The sequence below is a fragment of the Peromyscus maniculatus genome, chromosome 10 (genome assembly GCF_049852395.1).
Source record: "Peromyscus maniculatus bairdii isolate BWxNUB_F1_BW_parent chromosome 10, HU_Pman_BW_mat_3.1, whole genome shotgun sequence".
In the NCBI taxonomy this organism is placed as follows: Eukaryota; Metazoa; Chordata; class Mammalia; order Rodentia; family Cricetidae; genus Peromyscus; species Peromyscus maniculatus.
The window spans coordinates 35,617,304-35,636,499 of record NC_134861.1 but is presented as its reverse complement, the minus strand read 5'-3'; positions in this window follow the sequence as shown (position 1 = coordinate 35,636,499).

Genomic DNA, 19,196 nt, shown 5'->3' with positions numbered 1-19,196 from the left:
ATAGTCTAATTGTTCTTGTTGTGGCTACAGACAGGTCATCTGAACTCTTCCCTAGAACACACTGTTCCTAATGAAGGAAAGGCAAGAAATACAAGACCAATGACTTTCCAAGGGTGTATCTTCTCTAGAATTGGTGTTCAAGGCTGGTGAGAATTCATAGAATCCATGAAACTGATAAGGGCCCAAGGTTGTGACGAATCTCTGTCTCCTTAGGAATGAAGTTCTTGCTTATTCCACCATTGAAACCAATGTACTGATTATTCTTGTCATTGACATACAAACTAGTCACTTGGGAAGATGGGAACCTGAAGAACTTCTCAGATCAGAGTAGCTAGTGGACACATCTGTAGGAGATTGTCTTGACTGATGTGAAGGGCCCAGCCCACTATGGATGGCAGCATCCCTAAGTAGGTGAGTCTCAACTAGATCAGAAAGCCAGCTAAATACAGACCAGACAACAAGCTAGCAAGCAGTTTTTCCCCAGTGTTCCTGACCCAGCCTCCTGCCCTGACTTCGTTCAGTGATGGACTGTGACATCCAAGTACAAGTGAAATAACCCAGACTTCCTTGCTTAAGGTTGTTTTGACAGCACAGTTTTGGTTAAATCAATAGATAACACTAAAACCAAGAAAGTGCTAGCCATAATGGTCCTTTCACAGACCAGCAACAGCAGATGAGACGAACTGCTCATCACAAGTGGACACAGTCATGTGATTCAATCCTTTATCATAAAATCTTTCAAGACCCTTATCAGCAGGACACAGACACTACATATCTGTTGATAAGAAAAATAAAAAATCAAAAGAACTATGTCTTTGAGACATGGTCACCATCATTGTTTCCCGCTGGTATTCGCTGCAGGATCCCTTGTCAGGTTTACACCAAATGGCCTACCCATCCTCTGACATCCACAGACAGCAAAGCCCATGCACCTCCTCAAAATTTCTCCAACCAGAAGACACTCCTGACGAGTGTAAAAGTAAACACTACCAGACAGACTGGAATTAACAGCCCATCAGTACCAAAAACAATCTCAGAGAATAATTGGACAGACAGTATGAAGTCATCTCTCCACACAAATGGCTGCTTCGTTAGATGAGCCATAGGCATTTTATTCTTACATCCCAATGCCTAAGAAAAGGCTACTTAGCCCACACAAAGGAATCCAAATCGCTAGCTTAAACCATCATGCCCTACATGAATCTTACATCAGCTTTCAAGAACAGGCTGCTGTCCCCAGAATCATTTCTTCCCAAGTGAAACCAGCCTGTTTCTAAGCACTCAGAAACAATTCTCCCTTTGGGGTGACTTCCAACTCATGTGCTGGACATCAAAAGATACATGCAAGGTACTGACAGCTTCAGGATTCTGCCCTATAAGAAAACTAACAGGACCCCAGTTTCCCTAATGCTTCCAAAATGAGACAAAGCCATTGCAGTGTCTACTCGAGGATAGTTTTCAAACTCCAGAAATCACAAATCTAAGTGATTCCTGCTGAACCTGTAGATTGTCCCAGCCATCAACTGACTTGGAGCAATTATGAGTATTGGTGGTGGGCCAGTGCACAAAGTAGAGGAGCCTCCACTGTAGAGCAGGGACACCCCTTCTTGAAGACTGCCCATGGGCAGATCTGGCTTTGAGCCTCCAACTTCTTGTGCTGGTTTGAATGAAATGCTCCCATACACTTGGACATCTGAATACAAGCATGTCCCCAGTTAGTGACACTATTCAGGTATATATAGGAGATGCAGCCTTGCTCAAGGTGGTGGTCTTTACACTCAAAGACTCCTTCTATTTAGAGTGTAGACTCTTTCTTTCCTACAGTTTTGAGGTGTGAGCTCTCGCTGTCATTTTAGCAGCCTGCCGCCTCCACTCTTCACATTCGTGGGCACAGTTCAACAGGTTCAGAGGATTTCCCAAAGTGACAGGCAAGCACAGCCAGGCCAGTTTAACTACCTGAACGCTTTGGATTTCAGTCTAGGTTGCTCTAGAGTCTGATCAATTGGGCAAGTCCTCTGGCCTCTGACCAAAGTTATAGCCAACTTCTCCCTCCTTTCAGAACCCTGGATACCTTAATTCATCCACTTTTCATGAGCCACCTTTGGAGGGACTGCAGACACCCTAGCACAGCTCTCCTCTGCTAAGTCAGCTTCTGCAACATGCCATTTTTTGGGCATAGAGGGACATTCTTAGTTTTCACTAAATCTGGAATTCAGCATCAAGAGACACCACTAAAGCCCTTTAAGTACACATGTGTGTATGTTATATATCTACAGGTGGATGTGATGAAGCATCCTGTTGTGCTGTTTGAGATTCTTGAAAGCAGACTCCTGGGCCATCCTGTCCCAGACTCCAGCACATTTTCAAGTGATCAACACCCCTAAAGTTCCAGATTGCTTCCCATGCCACATGTGGTTCTATTAAACAGGAGAGAAAAAATGTCAATGCAGCCTGGCAATAAGATGTGCCCTTAAAAAGGGCTGCTGGTGGGGGTAAATCGTTTCCAACAGAGGTTGCTAGTGTTTGCTCCACGATCCAAAAATGCCCACACTGAGAAATCTCATCCACGGAAGAGGACAGGAGGACCCGCTGCCTGTCACTCTCCATTTGAACTCCATCTGACTGCCTCAGCTCCCCCAGGCTGTCCCTGGATTCTCATAAACACACTTAAGTGAAGTGTGTCTTAAGCCACTTGGAATTCCTGAGTGCCAGCTACTTTGCCAACCCTGGATCTGGAACAGTGGTGACTGGAGGATTCTGAGTTCAGGGCTTCATGCCTGCCCTCAGCCGATGCTCCCAGCTCCTCCTCCAGCTTAATTTCTATGGAAATAAACTCTCTCTGCCTGTCCTGAAACAACTGCTAAACCAGTCACCAATGCTGAGCAAGCTGGCGCAGGACCTGTATCCGGCCCCTCTGAAGTAAAATGACATCTATGGCAAAGCACTGTAGAGAGATTTCACAAACTGCAAATCTGTCCCAAACTCTTGGACATAATAAGGTCAAAAAGAAAACCCAAGACAATCTCTTTTGTTACAATCATCTGCCATAAATGCTTTCACTCCTATATTAATGACAAGGAGAGTAGACATTTCCTTGCAAACAACAAATTGTGGAAGGTTGCTGTGCTTGGTAAGGAGATATGGAAGCCTACTAGAGGATGGGAAAAATCCTCCCTGGGATTATTGCAGTTTGAGACTGTCCCCCACTGAGACCCCTACCATCAGTAGAGGCAACCTGCTGTCCACTGCATATATTCAAAGTGCTATGTTTCTGGGTTGTTGGTGTGTCTCCTTCAGAGCACACAGCCCTCTCCATTCCCAGCATTTCAAATCATTTTCTATTTTATTTTTTTTAAATCCATACCTCCAGATTATGGATTAAGCCTCTGTGTGACAGCTAGAATGGTGACTAGTGTTTGGGTCCCAAGCAGAGACTTATCAGATGCACATTCTAAGTGCATGAGTCAATATATTGACTGTGATGGACACAGTACTCAGCCTCTTGGACTCCAAGTCAGCAAAGCCCTATGAAGCTTCCTCTACTAGAGGGCAGCCTAGAGTTCAGTTTAATATACCACAGTCCTCTGGGGACCAAATTCCAGATGGCCAGTCTCTCCCTTTCCCACATGACCCTTGGAAGTTTTCAATGGATCAACCAACAGAATTGCAACAGTCCTCTGACACTTTCAGGCACTGAGGTAGAATGTGAAAATATTGTCACTGAAATGGACATCAGGGGCCAGGCACCCAGATACACAGCAAGCCACAGAAGTAGTAACGAAAGGAATATAAAAAAGAGAAGATAAAAGCCAGGAGGCAAAGGTAGATGGCATAACTTAAAAGGTGGCAGGAATCTAGTGAAGCTAAGCTGGGCTTCCATAAGAATGAATAAACCTCCATGTATTTATGTGGGAGACAGTTGGCAGCCCGCCCAAAAGTGTCAAGGAATAATAAATTAAAAAACAAGCAGTAAATACATCCTTTGGTGAATTTTAAAGGGAACAAGAGGACAGTATCTATTGGAAGAGAAAGTAAACATTCCACATGAGGTGAGAGGAACTTTACAAGGTAAGCAGCAGAAGGCAGCTCAGGAGAGGACTGAACACTCCACAGCCTTGCACTGGCTCCTCATGCCTGGTTTACTTCCGTATGACTGTAGGAATCCCTCAAGAGTCAGAGCTGGGCCTGAGACACTGGTCTCAGGTTGTGCACAGTCAAACAGCTAGAAGAAAGCATCTCGTTTCAGTAACAGGATTGGGTACGTCTGAACCATGGGCACTTGCGTTTCACTGCTTACAGCCTGGTAAGAACCTCTGAACCATTTCCCCAGAATCACCAAACAAGACAGACTCATCCCTAAGGTCAGACCAGACAGATTCTTCTTACAGATTGTGTTGGGTTCAGTCTCTTATGCTCCTACCATAGCTCCACAAGAACCCAAAATTCATCATGCCACCTGATTGCCCATAGCAGATAAGATATGATCAGTGATGGTGGCCATTAAACCACCTGTTTGGCACAACCGTTCTAATGCCACCAAAGGTAGGAAAACTAATGAGGACTCCTGAGACCGAGTTTTCTTAGAAAATATTTCAGGCAGAGCACTTGGAGGCATCACAGCTTTTGAGGGCATCCTGCCATAGTGTAGCAGAACTGCTTACCCACCCGGGCATGGATGCAGATAGAATTATTGGATTATATCTTCCTCAGGACTCCAAACTTAGAAACATGGTAACCGAGAGTACCAGAAGCAAAGTATGAATGGCCTGGCTCTCAGAACTCACAGGCTTCATCCTCATGGGAAAGTTACAGCCCTATATCAAGTTCTTGGGCTTTATCTTTATGGGGGCATTACAGTTACAGCATACATGGGCTGTCAGGCTGTATCTTCATGTGATAGTTACATGCCCGGTTGATACAGTACTATGAGGCTTTCATAATGGCTATTACATTCCCTGGTCCTTTGACTATCTGGTCTTCTTCCTCACCGTGGGAGCTACATCCCAGATCCTCTAGCCCTCAGATCTTCATCCTCATTGGGTTATGATTCCAGATTCCCTGGGCTCTCAACACTGACCCAGACTCAATTGCTCCCATCAGCATCCCTGCTTCCCAGCTTATATGGATCTTAGTTAGGACATAGGCTCCATGCTGTGTGATCTACTTTCAGTAATAAACCTAATCTTAACCTGGAGGTTCCTGGTACCCCACCGCAACCTATTCTGAACTTGACGATGAGATTTAACTCTGTAACAGACAAGGGTGTTGCTAATTTTAGGTCACTTTGTACCATGAGGTGTCAAGAAGCAATACAAAGTTTTTGGAGTCCTGTGTACAATACACACACTTGGTAAGCCGGAGGAATATGGACAATTATATGATTAGCACTGAATTGTGCACTTCAACATTTAGTATGAGAACAACTCATATCTTCTTACAATTTTTCCAAATTTAGGAGAAACTTATCTGATCCAATACAGTGAAGAATTCCATACGAGATGTGTGACAAATTTATGACTAAACATCATTATAGCCATCCTTGCCCAATAGCAAGGACACTTATCAAAGATATATTCAGGCAGCCACACTTTAGGAGACAGAAGGCAAGAATATAGGAGTGGGGCAGAATCAAAATACTCTGAAACCTGATACAAAATCCTGCCTTTCATAATGTATTTTGTATTCAACATGATAAGATATGAGGCAAAAGACAGTGTATGTCACTGAACTAGCAGTTGATGGCACACTAGTTGGGAGCTTTCTTCCCTGGGCAGTAAAAATAACACACTTTCATGAAGTTGATGACACCACCCACCATGTTTTCTATGTGTTACCATAAATCTGCAGCCACTGCTCACAGGCTTACCAAGAGCAGTAATGGTCCTAAGACCTCTGTGACAGGGGGACACACTGATACTTCCAACAGAGGTGCTAGTGTGAAACTCTACATTCAGGCTGTATTGTGCAGCTGGACATAGTGCACATAGAACTTTACTTGTCAGTGTCTACTAGGTTCTGAAATCCTTGCTTGTGGCAAACAGCCCACACAGGAAGGACACAAACGGAACTCCCACATCTAGTGAGGCTTGAAAGCACTTCCAGAGCCAGCACTTTTTCCCGCTCCTGAAGAACACTATGCTCCTGGTCACCTGACACAGTCCCAAAGGGATGGCAACAAGGACCTTCAGAAGAAGCTTCCTGAAGCCTCTACACAGCCCAGGCTTAGATAGCCTGCTCAGAGCTTCTAGCTCTGAAACTCCACCTGAAGCCACAGAAACCACACAAAGCTGTGAAAATAATTTATATCCCAAGTGGCATAAGGTCCAGAGATCAAGGAAACAATGGAAAAAATGGAAGGGTCTATGTCATGGCCTTCAAAATGAAGGCTAAATTCTACCTAGAAAATTAAAACTCTAGCTGAAATCCTAAGACAACCAAAGCTGACTTGTGTGGGAATCCAAGGAGACTCCTAAACACAACCAACATCCAAACATTGTCCTGAAATTAGGAATCTAGACATGAGGTTGTTGCTGGAGGGCTTCTCTCCAGGTTCCACCAAGCCCCACAGTCCCACAGTCCATGTATAAAATAATCACTCAGACGCTTATATTACTTATAAACTGTATGGCCGTGGCAGGCTTCTTGCTAACTGTTCTTATATCTTTATATCTTAAATTAACCCATTTCTATAAATCTATACCTTGCCACGTGGCTGGTGGTTTACCGGTATCTTTACATGCTGTTGTCCTGGCGGGGGCTGCAGTGTCCCTCCTTCCTTTTTCCTGTTTCCCCAATTCTCCTATATCCTTGTCCTGACTATACTTCCTGTTTGGTCACTGGCCATCAGTGTTTTATTTATATAGAATGGTATCCACAGCATGAGGTTGTTAGGGGTGGACAATGAAGACCAGGATGTGTTCCCAAAGAAGCATTATCTAATGTGGAAAAAGCTTTGCTCACCCTCTGTTGAAGAGCCCAGAGACAGAGGCGAAGGCACAGTGAAGGGAACACACAGTGATAGACTACACAGACCATCTGTGGGTTCATGGATCAGCACAGAAGCCTGTAGCAGAGCCTGGTACATGATGATGTCTGAGTATTTATTACCTAAATGGGAGGAAATGGAAAGGCAAAAACACACCAAATGCATGTTGACCTGGGCTATATTCTTTTGCAAGTCATGAAGCATTCTAAGGGATAGCAAAGAAAAAACATAAGTAGATATAATAGTCTAGGTGTTGCAGGATCCATAAATAGCTGCAGCTGACATATGTACACAGCCAGCTTTGCTGACTCCTGGTTTAGCCATAGTGACACTGTCTAATCAGGGCACAGAATACACAACATGCAAGCTAGCACAGCTTAACTATGGTAAGGGCCCTGTCTGAAGCCATCTGTGTTACACAAAGCTATTAGAGATGAGTCATGTAGTCTGTGGTGATATTTTGCTTGTGGTCTAACAAAAAAAAAAGCTTGTCTGAAGACCAGAGTGCAGAGCTAATCCATTTGTTAGCCTAGAGGCCATGCAGTAATGGCACACACGTTTGATCCTAGGACTTGGGATCTTAATCCTCTAATCCCAGCACTAGGAAGGTAGAGACAGAAAGTAATATGGTTGGACTGAGGAATATAAGAGGATTCAGATCCCTTTTGCCTGAGGATTTTGTAGAGGTAAGAACTAGTGGCTGGATGCTCTGCTTCCCTGATCTCTCAGCTTTTACCCGAGATCTGACTCCAGGTTTTTATTAATGAGATTAGGAATCATGCTATAGTAGTTTATTCTCATTACATTACACAAGTGAAGGCCACTAAGCATGCTATATAGTAATCCATACCAGGTACAGAGAAGCACAGGTATCTTGATCATGTATCAAGTCTTTCATCATAAGGAACCACAAAGAGACAGAACCCACCACCAGGTTCAAGCTTGTAGTTCCACACCTGAGAATTGAGCCACATTCCTTTTCATACCTCAACATTTTCTTGGATGGGGGGAGGGAGGTGTTCACCTGTAAACCATGCATGCCCACTTTCAAGAACATAACAAATTTGAGTCATTTCATGGGCTCCTTGATTTATCAAAGCTTAGAATCTGAATCCCCAAGTGCTTAGTTTATTCCCCAAGTCTCTCTGTCATATGTGTAGACGATAGTGGACACAAATCTTTGCCAAGTCTGAACAGGCAATTGTGAAATCAGCTTAACTTCAGGAGATATAGGCATATTGAAAGCTTCTGTTTCACTGTAAGCAATGAAGTCATTCATAGCAGGTCCTAAGCTCAGACAGTGGGACATATGTTCACCTACATCCTAAATGGTGTCTCATTTTACAGCTTACATAATCCCAGTGGAGTTTCTTGAATAAACATGGACTGTAGTCAGAATTTTCAGGGCAGACAAGACACATGTCACAAATTAGGTAGAAATGTTCCCAGATACAAGTTCAGAGACTCTTGAATTATTTCACCAAGTCTAAACCTGCTGGGTAAAGCCATGAGGAACCTGAGAATGGGCTCCCACAGGTTGCCTAAACAAAACCTGAGTAATGAAAACACCAGTTGGTATCCCAACATAGATGGTGGAAACATCACAAGGACACACTCTAGATTAAGAGGTACAGACGATCAATGCCTACTCAAAAAAGGAGAAATCAGTCTGTTGTGGAGACTATGTATTGCTATACATAGTCATTATTCTCCCAATCTTATAACTCAAAGCAAACCTTTAACAGAACCCTTTAAATTAATATAAATGGTGCTATATATAGTTAAGAATTTTCTCAGTCTTACAACTTTAACTCTTAGTATAATCATTTTAATTTTCTTGCTAACATAGGAAAAACTTCTGATGTATTCACATCAAACTTAAATATTTCCTTAACTCCACAAAACCAGGGTGCATTAATATCAATAGGTTAAACATAATTTCTGCAAAAATACATTCAACCTTAATTCACTCATAACTGCTCCTTTTTATAATTTTTTAAACAAAATCTCAAACCTAGTTAGAAGAAAACCCAAACTTTCACAATTCTTACAAGCCCATATTGAAAAGCAATATTCTCAATCTATTAACACTTTGAAAACTTAGCAAAACATCTAAAAGCAGTTTCATAATAAAACTCTCTACACTTTAATCTTAGTATACCCATTTGCATTTCTTACTGACAAAACATAACATTAATCCACTCAAGAAATTTTTTAAATTAAGTACAATAAGGAATATTAACTCTCCCTTTTCTTTATAATGTTTTAAGCAAAATCTCAAGCCTAGTTAGAAAACCCAAACATTTCCGTTTAAACACTTCCATTTGCAACACAAAAACAATTCCACAAATAATTTCATTTTTACATAAACATGGAACTCTTTTATGGAACTCTTTAAGACAAAACTCCTCAGGAATCACCAGCATATATGCCTACACAAAAATGCATCTTGAGTCGAGGTAGAAACAGTAAATTTTGTCACTTAAACAGTTCCATTTTCAATACAATTTCCAGAAAACAGTTCCTAGGTCACCACTATAAGTAAATTCAAAATTATTCCATTGCAATGAAATCACTATTGTTCATTTCATTTCTTAAGTCCCAAAATTCAAACAATAAATTCTGGTACAAGCCTTCCAAATATGAAGAACTCCATAACAAAACCCTTTCTGTAGTTTTATCTCTTTTTTTAGGTTCAAAAAGTTCAAAAAAGTAAATTCTGGTTACAGATTTCAACTTCCAAACATGAAAAGACGTTTTACAACCAAAACTTGTTGGAACTAAAATTGTTCACTGCAAAAAGCATCTCTGCAACTTTCATTCTCAAGTCAGAGAGACATTCTTAGTGACAGTAGTAGTTTAAACTGAACCATTTTTCTGTTAGCTCAGGCTTTTCTGTGTTGTGTTGATTTTCCATAGGTCAAAGTTGCCAATGCCTTGTGCTGGTTCTGGTGTCCACCATTATTAGCAGCTTCTGGAGCTTTTGAAAAATCACTCATACTGCCTGCTTTGCAGTATGCTAGGATACCAACTTCTGTATCTCAGGTTTTTTCTTTTTTTAAAACCATGTACATTAAAGCATAGATTCACACTCAACATTTACACTTTTTTTTTTTACAAACTCACATATAACATTAACATCTACTTATTTATACTCCTTAAGCAAACTATAGAACTATTTCAACAAATATATTTCTTATTACTTATTATATTGATCTTATACTCCTTATATTCATTCCATCTTCTTATTTCCTATTTAAACTTACATTTACAACTAGTATCTTTACTTCTTATAAGCTTATTACATGTCTTAAGACTACCTTAGATGCTTCTTGGAAGCTTATATTCTTAAAGAAGCTATACATCTATTTCACAAACTTATACAGGGCTAGCCTTAGCATATATCTAACTTAGTAAACACCTAAATATTTAACACTTAGAAGAGATTTAACATTTTCTAACAAGACAGAATAATTTTCTACTTCTTACTCTTAATTATCATCACTATCTCTAATAGAAAGATTGTCTTAACTAGACAGAAAGTATGCAAATAATTTCTAAAGTTCAGAGCTTATCGATAGCTTCGATATTCTCAAAGTTCCTGATAGATTTAAACAAGAGTAATTCTTTAATGGCTCACTCTTAACTCTGGGACTTAGTGACTTCTGTTGCTATCCATTTCAGATGATTTAGAACAACTATTAAGAGCTACCTCAGTTTACAGAAAACCCAAAAGAAAGAGAAGAAAAGGAAAACCCTGTAAAGAATATACTGTTTCTATATTACCTGGCTGGTAACTCAGTCCATTTCCCAACAGGAGAAGATAGTTGTCTAAATTCGAATGGAGTTCTAGACCTGAAACTTTCAACAGGTCTGAGAACATTAGCATCAAAATCTCAAATTCCTCAGCAGTCTGGAAGCCTGTTTATTCTGCTACAATCCCCACACGGCAGGATGGAACCTCGATATCAAAAAAATGATTTAGCTGCTTTCATGCTAAAACTCTGATACAATTTCCCCTCTTAACATTTTTAAGGCTGTATTTGCCATGAGTTCTTTAACAATGCTGATGTTTCTAATAGATTTTTATTAACCCACTATTTTCACCCAAACTGCTACTATTCAAAGGAGTCAAGATCATCAACATATCTTTCATTAGCGTCCTCTGAGGAAAAGTACTGTCAAGACTTAATACACTCACTTCAATAGCTTTAATGTTATTAGCAGCTGTGATATTTAGCATTGATTTTTAAATAAGGAACTTTGAGGTGAAGCAACTATTTTGTAAGAGATATTTTGAAATTTGTCTCGCATCTATAAAGCGGTCATCTCTTTTTGAATGCCTGTTTCCTTGTCTCCTTATTAGATATGCAAAGGAATTACTCATTGCAGGCTCTTTGTTCAAGAGGTAAAGAACTTCAATTTCCCATAAGTTTCTTCATATATCAAACAACATTCAGTGTATAAACTGCTTTCTCAAGGATTGTAAAGGGGCTTGTATGCTCTTATAAGTAGCTTTTTAACTGATCTGAGGTCAAGAGGTAAGATTAAGCTTTGTAGCATTGCTTTGAGAAGAAACTTCATTCTGAGCTGAAAAAAGTTTTTGGACACTAACGCCATTTTTAGCTGAAAAACTACATTTCCCAGAACACATTTTTCTTCATCAGCCTCACTGTTACTAGCTAGTTTATGGACTTCATTTCCCATAGTTCTTTTTGGGTCTGGGAGTCAACTTCTAGTTCTTTTACCAACTTGCTTTAGGTGGTTTTGCTTTTGCAACAGGAGATTTGAACTAAGCGTTTTAAGTTTTCAATTATGGGACATTGGGAGATTTCTGTTCTCTCAGCTGGCTTCAACAGATGTCTCTGCTTTACCAGACACTGCCTCCCCCAATCCCCGAATCAGAACTGCACCTGCCTCCTTAATGGGCATTGAGGCAGGCCTTCCATTTACCAGCTTTCCTCAGGGCTTGTGTTTGCTTTAGCCAGTCAGTAAAAAACAAAGGCATTTACAACAAAACTTTTCCATAACTCCTTCAAAGAGATTTTCTCCCTCTGATCTTATTCTCATGTGGCTGGTTCCTTTCCCCCCAGATGCAAGGCTTTAGATATATCTCAGGCTGCTCTGTTCCTCTGCTAGCTGCCTGTGGAGATAGGGGCTCCCCGCCCCCCAAAAATCTGCCTCAAATTCTAGTAGCTTTTCTTAGATCTTGCATTTTCTGGGGAAGGAATCTGTCCCTTCTCCATTTCTTCAGAGTGTCTTTCTCCCTGACAGTTCCCACTTCAGTCTCAGTTTATCTCCTCTGCCTCAGAAACAATTTGACACTACAGTGGTAGCTTTTCCTGCTACTGAAGGTAGGGGCTTTAGTCCATCTCTATTTGCAGGGTTTGCATGGTTTGCATACAGATTGAAAATCGAGTCTCTGCTTTTCTAACAAGGGAGTTTTGCCATCTCTAAGCTCACATTACAACAGGTATTTTGCCTCATCAGGCCTTCACCTGGCCCAGTTCCCCAGTGGGTTGTATTTGTCTGTCAAGGACAGAGCTTATGCCAGAGGCAATCATCCCTTAGTGCTACACTCATCTCACCAGGAGTCAGTTGAAACAAAGCTTTTCTCAAAAAGATGCTTTCCATGATAGAAAAAGAACTTTACTCCTGGATAGTTCTCTGCTCTGCCCTGGCTGGGCTCTTTCCCCAGACAGCCTTCTGACTTGGCCGTCCAACTACAGAAGCAGTTTGGCTTTACACTGTTTTCCCAGAAAGGTCTTTTCTCTGATAGGAAAGCTTTTCTCAGATCTTCTGGCAGCTGTAGACCTATCAACCTGAGACTTGTAGGAATTGGACAACTGTGCGGTTCCCATCAGCTTTAGCTTTGTCCGTTACCAGTTTCCCCCCTGGGTCCTGTATCTTCCTGCCTCAGCTCTGTGTTCCAGAGTTTACAACTGCAGGAACTCTAGTATCCCCCAGTGCACTCCAACTCAGAGGTACTGGCTAGTTGCTTCTCAATTGTTGGTTAGAAGCTAGTATACAATGATTAACAGAGTTTGCAATGCTTCAGGGGATCTTTGGCTTAGGGCAATTAGGAGCACCTTTTCTTTCTGAAAAGCTCACTCAGAAACAAAACCCTTGATGTCTCAGCTCAGCTCTAACTGAAAAGCTTGGCCTTTTGCTTTTCCCAGGTAAACATTTTCCTGACCTGTTGGGCTCTGTATAGCTCTTCACAGGCACTCTCCCAAGTGTTTCTCTCAGGGTAGTCTGACCCACTGTCTTTAACTAACTTGAAGAGACAGAGCTTAGAAGAGTTTTTTTGGAACTCCATCTCTGCCCCCTGTGTTGCAAGGGAGGATTTTTAAAGCTTGAAAGTCAGAACTTGGAGAGGTTTTGCTGTCTTAAGAGGTTTGTTGTTTTCCCTTAGAGCTAATCACAGGTGATTCCTGTACTAATATCTTCAGGAGATTCTAATTGTTGTCCTTCTGGGAGGGAGAAAACTAAAGGCTTTAGTTTTTAAGATTTTTTTCTTTAAGAGCTTTTAGTTTGAGAGAGAAAGATAAAGGCTTTTTAGAGAGATGTTTCCACCAAATTTTCCACGAAAAGCTTTTTAGTTTAAGAGAAAGATTTTTCCCAAGACAGAAAAGCCAATTTTCCCCAAAACTTCTTAACTTCAAACTTTTTGGTTTCTTATCCCTCCCACCATTTTTGCCTCAGGGAGAAATCACTTTCTCCTGCAGCTTGGACTTAGTATTTCAGCTGTTCCTAGGACAAAAGCTTCCATAGGAAACTTTTTTCTTCCCAAAAAGCTCAAAGAGCTTTTTTTTACTACCCCATAAAGCTCAAAGAAAGAACTTTTTCTTCCCAATTTGCATTCATAACACACAAAGTTAGAAAACTGAAGAGTTTATCTTTCTAGTGGCCTTAATTTTTTTCTACACAATTTTACACTTCTAAGTTTTTCCTACACTATATTACTACACAATACCTTTTACTTATTTTCACACATAGAAATTAAGAGATAGAAGATAGAAAATTTTGATAGAGAATTTTGCTCTTCAGCATCGGACATCCATTCTGTTTTTTCCTTTTCTCTCTTGAATATGAATATCAATAAGGGGCAGGGGTTTTTATTCCAGTACAACACCGGATTATTTCCCTTTCCACTGGCAGGAACTGACTCAAAACTTTCACCAAAAACTCTGTAAGAAAACTATTATTTTCCTTTGTCTTAATCCCTGTTCATTTGTCTTTAGTCCCCCCCTTTTTTCCCTTAGTCCCTGTTCATGGTGCCATTTTGGGGGGCATTTATCCACTAACCCCCCAGTTCCCCAGAGTTTTGAGAAATATTAGATAGAAGGATTTAGATTGTGGAGATAAACAGATAGAAAATAAAGAATAGCATCCAGAGAGCCTGGAACCTATTCCAACCAGCCCTGACTGTCTCTGCCCTAAGGCATTTATAGAGACGCCAAGGGGTGGAGCAAAAGACCTCCCCCCACACCAGAACAGCCAAGTGCAGACCATCTCAGACACTTGCACTCAGGCCGGTGGTCCCATCATCCTCTTTATGCAGACCTGATGGGTAAAGCCACGAGGAACCTGAAAACGAGCTCCCACACATACACTTTCCCCTAATTCTAAGATAATACAAAAAATGCACAACCGTTCAGAATTCCACCCAAGAAAGCCCACAGATGACTTGGAAACATCTCCGAGGAACTCAAGCAACAGTGAGCAGGCTTTCCCAACCTAAGGAGAGATGGCACCCCAGTAAAACTGTAGCAGTGAGGTAGGAAAAACTTTCCTCTTGTCACATCTGGAAGTGCTAAGAGTAACTAGGATGAACAGTTAAAAAATGTTGATAACCTCTTGTAATGCACAGGATACCTGACTACAAGAATCACCCATCTGAGTTTCAGTATCATATGGTTGAGTTGAAACAAACTGGTAATTTTGGCATCAGTTACCAACACTTTAGACCCTTGGGCAGGTACAGAGAAGCACAGGTATCTTGAACATACATCAAGTCTTCCATCATAAGGAACCACACAGAGAAAGAAGCCACCACCAGGTTGAAGCTTGTAGTTCCATGCCTGAGAACTGAGCCACATTCATTCTCATACCTGAACATTTTCTTCGGCGGGGAGGGGGGTGGTCACCTGTAAACCATGCATGCCCATTTTCAAGAACATAACATGTTTGAGTCATTTCATGGGCTCCTTGATTTATCAAAGCTTAGAATCTGAATGCCCAAGTGCTTAGTATATTCTCCGAGTATGTCTGTCATATGTGTAGACAATAGTGGACACAAATCTTTGCCTAGTCTGGATAGGCACTCATGAAATCAGCTTAACTTCAGGAGATGTAGGCATATTGAAAGCTTCTGCTTCACTGTAAGCAATGAAGTCATTCATAGCAGGTCCTAAGCTCAGACAGTGGGACATATGTGCAACCTACATCCTAAATGGTGTCTCATTTTACAGCTTACAATATCCCAATGGAGTTTCTCGAATCAACGTGGACTGTAGTCAGACCTTTCAGGGCAGACAAGACACATGTCAAAAATCAGGTAGAGATGTTCCCCGATACAAGTTCAGAGACTCTTAAATTATTTCACCCAGTCTAGAGTCCCATGCTCTGCAAACTGAGCTCATGAAGGGTGCCACACTTCAAAGTATTATGAAACTGAACAAGATCAGGATTGTAACTTCATCTCATGCAGAGAACTAGTGACCTCATCTGACCACATTCTAGTAATGAAAGCAGCCCAGGGTTAAGCAAACCAAGGCTTCCAGAAGAATGCACTCTGGCTGCCCATGAAGCACAGCAATGACCACCCCAACAAGATATCCCCAATGGTGCAGTAGTGGCACTTTTATACAGGAAGTAACCAACAGTTATCAAATTGGATGAAGTTCCACTCAACAGAAGGAATTTAAGCCTGGTACTGGAAAGCTGGCCGACTTTCTGTGGCTGGAGAGATCATGGTCCTGGGAGACAAACACCAATTATTACCACTTTGCTAAACCATTGAAATCTATAACAATATTCTAGATGTGGATCCTTATAATCATCCATAAGTGTAAGCTCTCAAAGAAGTTTTTTTTTTTTTTTTTTTTTTAGGGACAGAATCTATTCAAGAAACTTATAATTTGTCAAAACGAAGAGTGTAACTGACCATGGGCAATCCAAACCAAAATCCTGTCTGTATAATACAACCCCTATAGCTGAGGTCACAGATCATTGCAAAACAAGGGACTAAAGAGAATAGAAGAGCGAGAGGCGTCATGACCTCTGTTGTGAGGTAGTAGGTACAGCTCTGTCAGGTATGGAAAGCCCCAAGTCTCAACAGTATGGTGGCCTAGACAAAACCTGAAAAGTGAAAACACCAGTTGGCATGATAACATGGATGGTGGAAACATCACAAGGAGACACTCTAGGTTAAAAGCTAAAGAAGATCAATGTACTCAGGACATTGCATATGTATGTAACAATATAGAGGTCATGATTTTGAGAGGGAGGGTGTCCTGGATAGTTTTATATCAACTTGCCATAAGTCAAAGTCATCTGAGTGGGAACCTCAATTTTGAAAATGCTTTCACAAGACATGGCTATAGGCAAGCCTCTAGGACATTTAATTAACAATTAATTGGGTAAGGTCCCAGACCACTGTGGGTGGGGCCATCCTTGGGGTGGTGGCCCTAGGCTCTATAAAAAAGCAAGCTGATCAAGCCAAGGGGAGCAAGCCAGTAAAAGGATCACTCCCACCCTGGCAGCTCCTGCCTCTGTGTACATGCCCTGTTTGAATTCCCGTCCAAGCTTCAGTGATGGACTATGGATGTGGAAGCATGAGGAAAATAAACCCTTTCCTCTCCAGCTTGTTTTTTTTTTTTATCACACTGTTTCATCATAGCAAAAGTAATTCATACTAAGAGGACTGAAAGCAGTTGTAGAATGGAGAGGGACAGGTAGAAATGATTTTTTTAAGTTTCAACACACACAAAAGAGGCATACAATCAAACCTTGAGATGTAATAATGATCAACCCTTGGGTGACATTTCTAGCTCAGAAGTGGAAGACAATGGTGAACTAAATCTACCTGCCATAGCACTGACCCTCTCTGTGGAACACTGTACCTATTTTAGGACACTTTCCTTAGATGGGTGATACTCTAGGTCATTCAAAACCCTTGGACCAGAAGTACAAAGACAGGAATCCTCCTTAGGAAGACCATCCTCCCAAGAGACAAGGCTTGGATCAAAGTTAAATTAAGTCCTGGGAAAACACATCCCACAGCCAATCAAATAGTGACTCATTGTGATGCTGATCTCGGGTGAAATCCCTGGTGGATCATTAGGTATTATAGAGCCAGCAGACTTTAGTGTGATACTACATCTTCAAGTGAATATTATGTCCAGATAGACACTGTCACATAATAAAGTTCCTTCTAGGCTCTTAAGATATGTAATATGACCCTGTGGGTGGAGAAGGTATGCATCTAAAATAACTCTAGATGCATCTGGGACTTAAGCACAGAAGAGATGCTATCCTCTGCCGTATAGCTGCTCTGCACTCAAGTAAGTTATGAGCCACATAAGCACAGAAGTAGCCTATTTTGGCAGCTGGAGTTTAGAGAATGGAGGAAAATATTTATGATGGCATTGTTTCATAAAAGCTTAACTATTAAAGGTCTCCCTCCCCTTGAATTCATTCATGTGCAAGATTTAGTCCTCTCTCCTCTCATCACCAAAGTTCAGGGGAACTTAGCCATATGAATGCCATCCTGAATATCTATACCCTAGAGATCAATGCAGTGGCTTAGGACAAGGATGCATTCTTGAGTTCATTAGGATGAGGCAGACGACTAACTATAAAATAGCCCCTAACATTCCATTAAAATGCCATGATTAAAGACCCTGCCTGGGCTGTTTATTTTCACCGAAAATCTTGTGTTATATTCTTTGTGGTCAAGATTGCCTTTAAAACCAAGACAGCTATGAAATCCAAGGCATAAAACTTTGAAGTGGAAAATGGTGTGGACTCTCCAAGGTACTGGTGGTGTAAAAAATTAAGGAAAAGATCCTCAAATGAATCCTGCCAGGACTTCAATATAGAAAGAAGCATTCAAGGGAAATCAGCTACTGAGACCCCACATGCTCCAGGAAGTACTCCAAAGTCCACAGCCACCAAACATCCACACATCCCTTGTCATTAAAACAGAAGACTCTGGTCACCAGCTCCCTGAAGATAGGATGTCATCTGTAGGATACACTCACACAATTGTATGAATTCTTCTATAGCCCTGCAGTTTTTTACAAACCATTTGTCCCCTGGGTTTCACACCTCCAAACCATGGTCCAAGGTGTGCATACAAGGAAAGCACTAGCATGGCAACAAGCATACTGCCCAGAGCTTGGGATAAGCCACCTCTACTTAATCTCCGAGTTTTCTGACCACCTTGTGCTTTGCTGCTTTCAATGGTCAAACTAGACATGATAGCGACTGAGTATGGATGTTCCATTTCCCTTCAGACATTGAATACAGTGGACATTAATGATATCCACAAGCTATGATGGGGCAAACAGCCTCCAGCACTCTCTCCGCAGTTGCTCCATAGCCATCTCCCATGACAAACATCTCTGCTTCTGCCAGGTGCAGTTTCTATGCTAAGGTTGGTTTTTTTGTTTATTTGATTTTTGGAGACAAGGGTTTCTCTGTATAGCTTTGCGCCTTTCCTGGATCTTGCTCTGTAGACCAGGCTGGCCTCGAACTCACAAAGATCTGCCTGTGTTTGCCTTTCGAGTGCTTCAGTTGAAGGCTTGCACCACCACCACCTGGCTTTAAGGTTGGCTTTTACTACCTGCATTTCTTCCAAAAGTCTCAGCAGTTTTTCAAACCAAAGAAACTTAACTTACAGATGTAGCTTCACCTTCAGTGACAATATGCAAACAAAACAATTTGTTTCTTCATTTGGGGTAATGTCAAGATGCTGCTTAGTTCTGACCTTTTATGTAAGCCATCTTCATAACCTCCAGAGCTTTTATCCTGAAAACACCATAGCAAGGCATCATTCAACAGAACAGCCTTCAATGCAATGTGCCATGGGACAACATGGACCAAAGTCACTAAACTCTGAGGTCAGATGAGCTAGACAATCAGCAATACCTTTCCCATAGCTAAGTTCTTAGGACAATTTTGAATGTTCTGAAGCTGAAATAGG